Consider the following 7,317-nt stretch of genomic DNA (forward strand, 5'->3'; position numbering starts at 1 on the left):
AGACAACAACACTAACTTCGAAGTCGGCTACCCCTGCAATGTGCCATGTCGCGTTTAGATGGTTGATGTCTGGATCATGTGCATCTGCGTACGCCATGCTCGCTTAGTGAGTCGATAATATAGTCAGAAGAGGATAGAAGTTGGAGAAAATTCGAAGAAATGGACGAAAACCAACTCCAAATGGCGCTGTAAATGAATTGTAAATATAGGCCGCATTTACTCTTATCTCGTTTATATTATAAACGTGATACGACCACGCCCTTTCGTACTGTAAACGATATACGTGCAATCTTATTTCGTTTATACTGTAAACGAGAAAAGGTGCATTTTCGTAAAATTACTACAAATTACATATTTTGGTAAATAAAATATTTATTTTATTTATTTTATAAAATTCCAATAGGAGATGGTTTAACAAAGTATATGTTCCAATTTTGTGAGTATGGTCTGAGCAATTCTAAAATGGACTTGCCTAATTGTGATAACCAGCTGGATGTTGCCGTAAGGAAGACATCTCTGAGAGATCTATAGAGTGATGATAAAATGAAAAAGCTGACCTTTGTAAGCTCTTCATTGTTGAAGGATAAAGATGTTGGTCCTGATTCTAATAATGTTTTTGGCTCCAAGAGACTCTTGCCTCATTTCTCAGTGAATCACCTTATTCAACAATCTATTGGAAATAATGCTGCAAATGGACATCTTTTGTATGCTCGCAGAAAATCAGAGGCAAAATTGGGCAAGAGCATTGCTTGCGAAAATTCAAGTATTAATGATTATTGTCGGTATTTGAGCCAGCTTTGTTGTGAACAGGAGACTGCTCAAATAAAGCCTCTGATAAAGGTGCCAAAGGTTTCATGTTTTCCAACATTTGCACCTTTTCCAATGACTTCCTCAATGAGCTCATCCAGAAAGCCTTCTGTTCCTATTTCTCTTGGAAAATCTCCCCTGAGGCTATCACCGGTTGAGTCGAATTATATGATAGCTTCTTCTAGCCCTGCCAGTGGTAATCCAAAGGGATTGAAAAGTGTGCATTGGGAGGAGCAATACCAACACTTGCAGATGTTTTTAAGGAAACTAGACCATTCTGACCAAGAGGAATATATCCTAAGTATGTCCATAAACCACAAAATAATCCCTTAACTCCTTTGTTATTAAATTAATGAATTTGTGGATGGTTGACAATGTCCTTTAAGAGTTCTTCGATCACTTCCCTCTGTGGAACTTAGTAGACATGAGATAGAGCTAGAGAAGAGATCAATTCAGCTATCACTAGAGGAAGGTAATGGAATCTTTTTGCTTAGTTTTTTCTTTTTTCATTGGGGGCTTGGTTGATGCTAAACAACATTATCTACATGTGATGTGGAGTTGGACATTAGCTCTAATGATGCTAATCATCGGAAAAAAGCTTAAAGCAGATATGCTGAAACAAAATGCATTGTCATTGCTATTATGTTTGGGAACTTATCTGCTCATGCTATATTGTATTATGCTATTTTTAGAATTTTGTCAACTTTTTACTTGTAGATGTATTATTCTTCCTCCTCCTTTTAGTTTGAATTATAGTTGATGCTCTTCAAAGTCAACCGCATCCATTTTGCTTTTGTTTTTCTTCTTTACTTTATTTTCTTTTAAATATATGTCATTCCTAGGATCAGTAATTTTAGAATGTGGGTGGTAGTATGTGGTCACATGGATGAGATTTACATATAGTTTTGCATTTATTCATAGGTGCTACTGTTAGTTAGCATCCTCATCTTGCTTACTTGCATTCATATCCATAATTTAAATTTTAGCATCTACTATTTCAGTTTTATTTACCAAGCATCACATATTTTCAGACATCAGAAAGCTAATGATCTATTTTTTCTCATGTTTTTACATTATCATGGTAACATCAAATAGCATGCTGCTGTTTTAGATGTCTTGGGAAAATCAGTGAAAAAATTCAAAAAATCTGAAGACACTATTGAGTGAACAGATAAGTTAAAGATATCCTCATGATCATCCTAGCAGTTAAGCTCTTAATAACTTAATAAAGCTATAGAAATTTTATGACTGATGCCTTTTGTGCTTGTATGTTTCATGGGTTTCTCTAGTAGACTACGAATTTCTCTATTTTTACCGAAAAATTATCTAAACATATACAAAAGGAATTTTGATAACTCTTTTTTTCTCAGAAGCTACATGACATTCAAATAAGCATTAATTAGTATTGGTTTAGTAGATTTACTAGATTGAATCGTGATCAACATTTTTTTGTAGTATTACTTCCTATTCTTTGGGAATAGTTAAAAGTCAAAAGCCTGTTGTCTCTTTGAAAGACTTGATATTGACCACTAGATAATATTTTCTTGATAACCAAAACATAAAACTTGAAAGTATAATGGTGACGTCTGTGGTGAATGTAGAGAATCTGTGGCTAAGGTGGCTAAGGAGAAAGAGCCAATCTTTGAATGGCACCTGGTCTGAAAGAGGTAGAAGACCACATCCGTTGACTGTGTTGACACACGGTGAAGTCGCTAATGGAGTCATGGTAAATGTTTACAACGCTAACCATGATAATTAACAACTGAATCAGTGAATCATGGGAATAATATTTAGTTGGATTTTTTGAATGTCATACATTGGCATTATTGAAAGATAGGGAGAATAGAAACAGAAATTGAATGGTAAAATTAAAAAATTTCCAAATGTATGAGCTGTGTGAACAAACATTCAAAGAATTTGGGGGAAATTAGGGTTCTATCTTGAGTTGGGAGCTCAGTTACGGGAGGTGGGGTGAAGGCCATATTCGATGCCCGCTTCTAGAAGTCGATTCATTGAGGGAGGCTTCGGAGAAGGTTAGCGTCTTTGGTGGTGGCAGCCTCACCCGGCAGCAATATCAGAATCAGCATATTCGCTGGCGACTTGGAGAGAAGAGCAGAAATCGTAGGCTTTGCTCCATTATCGCCTCTCCTCTGTCTCCTTCCCTTTCCCCATGTCTATCTCTTTCAAGGCTGGAAACCCTGAATCCTGGCATTCGGTGCTGGCTCCCTGCCTCCTCCAGTGGCCCTCGTCTCTCTTCCTATTTGCTGCTAGTGTTCTGATTTATGGAGTATTAGTAATGTTTGTCCTTCATGTATGCTCTAAATTTGGTGATTTTTTTGTTCAAAATTAGAATAATATATACAGTTGTTCTGAATTTGCTAAGATGGTTTTGTGTCAAAAGGTTGCATTAGGCATACGATACACTAATTTTGTTTCAAACAAACTGCACATACATGGTGAATTTGAATCTCCAAAATGAAATAAATAAAACTAAAGATTAAAAACAGTTATAATGTTCAACATCAAAACGATTCCTATAATCAATCACCCCCAAAATTGTTTCTTACCAGCTCCTTTTGATGCTGCATCCTCTAAATAATTGATTGGAACAAAACTTGATCCTTCAAACTTTACCAATAACAGTACACATAATAGATATAAGAGTACACATGTAAGAGTACACATAAGAGTACCAATACTAGTACACATAATACATGTAAGACTTAACCATCGCCAATTTTTTCATATCTCCGTATAGAAAAATCAAATGACAAAATCTATGCATTTGAAAATAATAACAGCTTAAGTTAAGTACAAATTATATGTGCCAAAGTGATATTATATCAGTTTTCAACAATTTTCCTCCGGTCACCGTTACACAAGTGTTTTGGTAGCAAGTGTTTTACTTTTGTTCTATTGATTTATACACAGGCTACTGAAAATTCGTCATGAATCATTTCGATAAATATGTTTTTTGGCTTCCTCTAAAATGAAAAGAAAATGATTTTCCACTTGAAATACCTTTAAGTTGGACGTTTTCTTTATCAATTTTCGTCATCAAATCTTACAAGTGACATATTCTTGTATTTGCAACTTTTGAACTCCCACAAAAAATGGTTATTGGATAAAAAATCTGGAATTATCTTTTTCATTTAAGGTCAGATGTGGTAAAATATTTTGTCTTTAAGTTACATGTTTCATTATCATCCTATTTTGTATGGTGATCCTTCTTTTCTATACAACTGTTGATATTTGAAGTGATAAGTTTTAGGGGTTAATATTCAACACTTTATTTCTTTTATTATAACCAATGATTGTTGTCGTATATTAGAATTATTGGTAAGGATGTGAGTTATGATTGTCATAGTTATGTGTGAGCTATAAAGGGTTGGAAACATACTATTTCTTCCTCTAATGTGATGCAAGCACGCATAGGTCTTGGCTCATAGTTGTATTCAAGCAGTGACTGGATTAGGGTGCAAGTAGCATGATAAATGATGTGAATACATGTTTTATTAGTTTTTAACTGTGAACTTTGTTACAATAAGTGGAGCATTTGCGTTGGCCATCATTGGATGTCCTCAAAAATTTTTAAACAAATGTTATAGTACTTTTATATATGATGTGTACTTGTTAATTTAATTGGATAAAAGGTTTTTAATAACTCAGTCATAATGGGTTAGGGATCTAGTATTCAGTCACAACTATGAAACTTTGGTTAATGCCTAATTGTATAGCGATTCTCTATATTTTAGTTATATCTGTAATTTACTATGCATATGACATGCTTTGTTCTCGACTGGCTTCATTATTTTTTAACCCAGGGATGTGTGAGACTGAGCCAGATTTGGACGATGGAAGCACGTCAGAGTTGTCAGGCCAATGGACTGATGGTTGGAGCACCAATTCGAGTGACGAAGATGATTCAAACGGGTCGGAGGAACCGCATAGTCATGAAGGTGATAGTGGCCCTGCAGACAGTGAATACCAAGGTTGCGATGGTGGTGGATGCGATGTAGATGCCTCAATAGAGGATCATGAGAACTCAAGGAATATCATCGGTGAACAATTCAGCAGTCCAGACCTAGTGAATGGTTCTGTGTTGTTATCTACAGAGTTTACTGGGGTTGAATATGCCTACACAAGGTATGTGGCGTATGCGAAGGATATTGGGTTTTCTGTGGAAAAGGGAGATTCTATTAAAGATGAGGAGGGGAATATTGTCAGAAAGTTTTTCTATTACAATTGGCAAGGGCTTCGGGAAAAGTAACACTATGAGAGGGTTGACAGAAAAAGGCCACATGAACCGGAGACGAGAACGAATTGCAATGCCAAGCTTGTTGTGTTTCTGGACAAAAGGTGTGGAAGGTGGAGGACGAAGGCATTAGTTGAGAAGCATAATAACGACTTGGCATCCCCAGCAAGCATAATAACGACTTGGCGTCCCCAGCGTTCACTAATTTAATGGCACCGCATAGGAAGATCACAGAAGGTCACAAAGCGCATATACATAGCATGCATGATGCCAGTTTCCAGACAACTCAAATCATGGGCTTCTTTGCCCATATGTGTGGTGGATATCACAATCTTAACTTCATAAGTAAGGACTTGTATAATTTTATGGATGGAGTTAGGCAATCCAGGATCGTGGAGGGAGATGCAGCTGCAACAATAAGCTACTTGAAGGGCAAGGCTGAGTTGGATCCTATGGTAGTTGTGCAGTATACGTATTACGATTAGAAACACCTTGGCCACATGTTTTGGTATGATGGTCACATGCAACATGACTACGAATGCTTCGGTGATGTGTTGGCATTCGACTCGATGTACAGAAAAAACTTATACAACAGACCTCTTGTAATATTTTCAGGCACCAACCACCACAGACAGACAATTACTTTTAATTTTGGTTTGTTAGAGGACGAGAAGATTCCGTCCTATAAATGGTTGCTAAGTATCTCTATCCTCTACACACTTCTTTTGCCACCTTCTGAAAGCTGCAGAGTGCCACTGGCTGAATGTATTATTATATTGACCGGCTGAGATGATACAAATCCTCAGTTGTAGATTTTTACCGGCTTTTCGAATGCATGATGATTCTGCAAAATTGAGAACTAATCATTGAAAATGTCAACAGACCTTCAAATAGAATTATATCCAGTGATGCATATTCTATGCATGATCTCAAGCCATTAATTCAAAGAATTTGATTTCAAATTGTCTTCACCTTTAAAACTTGAGTAATATCTAGATATCTTTTTCTACTACTGACTTTTAGCTTTTCTATATCTGCTGCAAATGCTCTTCCAACAAGAGAATATATGGGCTTCAACTAATCTGTTCACCAACATAAAAAATCAGTTGTCACATTCCAATCACCAAAATCTGTAAGAAATTTTAGATTTAAAAAGCATTGCATATATATATATATAGGCAGAAAATATATTGTCACATAAACTTTTTCTCAAGATCATTAGTAATGCTATACCAATGAAACTAACCAGGCATCACTGTTGTCAATGGCTACATCCCATCTTCTCAGTGAAAACGTTCCTATGCTCTGTCACAGCATGGCTAATCATCTGTCGGTTCTCAATCAGGTTGGAATAGAATCCCTTGATTCTTTTGCACTTGTCATCACGCCCAGCCTTCAGGAGTTTAAAGCTCATCACAGTCATTCAATCACAGAATCCTACTCGGAATACCATAGACAAGGTTTAGACTTTCCGGATCCTCATGAATGCCGCCATCTATCTAGCTTATACCACGAAGATTCTGTTGGGGAATCTAAGAGATATGCGCCCGGCCTAAAGTAGAACAGAAGTGGTTGTCAATCACGCGCGTTCATAGGTGAGAATGATGATGAGTGTCACGGATCATCACATTCATCAAAGTTAAGTATAACGTATATCTTGGAATAAGGATAGAAGAGAATTGAATAGAAAGTGATAATAATTGTATTGAAACTTGAGGTACAGCAGAGCTCCACACCCTTAATCTATGGTGTGTAGAAACTCCACCGTTGAAAATACATAAGTAAGAGGTTCAGGCATGACCGAATGGCCAGCCCTAAAACGTGATCAATAGCCTCCCAAGATGAAGAATAAAACAAAACTGAGACTAAAGATGTCTAATACAATAGTAACTTATCCTATTTATACTAGACTAGCTACTAGGGTTTACATGAGTGAGTATTTGATGCATAAATCCACTTCCGGGGCCCACTTGGTGTATGCTTGGGCTGAGCTTGATCAATCCACGAGCTGAGGCTTCTCTTGGAGTTGAACTCCGAGTTATGACGTGTTTTGGGCGTTCAACTCCGGATCATGACGTTTTTCTGGCATTTAACTCCAGACAGCAGCATGAACTTGGCGTTCAACGCCAAGTTACGTCATCAATTTCCGAATAAAGTATGAACTATTATATATTGCTGGAAAGCCCTGAATGTCTACTTTCCAACGCCGTTGAGAGCGCGCCAATTGGAGTTCTGTAGCTCCAGAATATCCATTT

The 7,317-nt window shown here is 36.9% G+C and overlaps 1 pseudogene; it reads left to right on the forward strand.

The window, feature by feature from the left end:
• The first annotated feature begins 423 nt into the window (after positions 1-423).
• LOC107484580 (uncharacterized) lies at positions 424-5,077 on the forward strand (annotated as a pseudogene).
• Positions 5,078-7,317: the final 2,240 nt, after the last annotated feature.

Source organism: Arachis duranensis, chromosome 4 (genome assembly GCF_000817695.3).
Source record: "Arachis duranensis cultivar V14167 chromosome 4, aradu.V14167.gnm2.J7QH, whole genome shotgun sequence".
NCBI classification, from domain to species: domain Eukaryota; kingdom Viridiplantae; phylum Streptophyta; class Magnoliopsida; order Fabales; family Fabaceae; genus Arachis; species Arachis duranensis.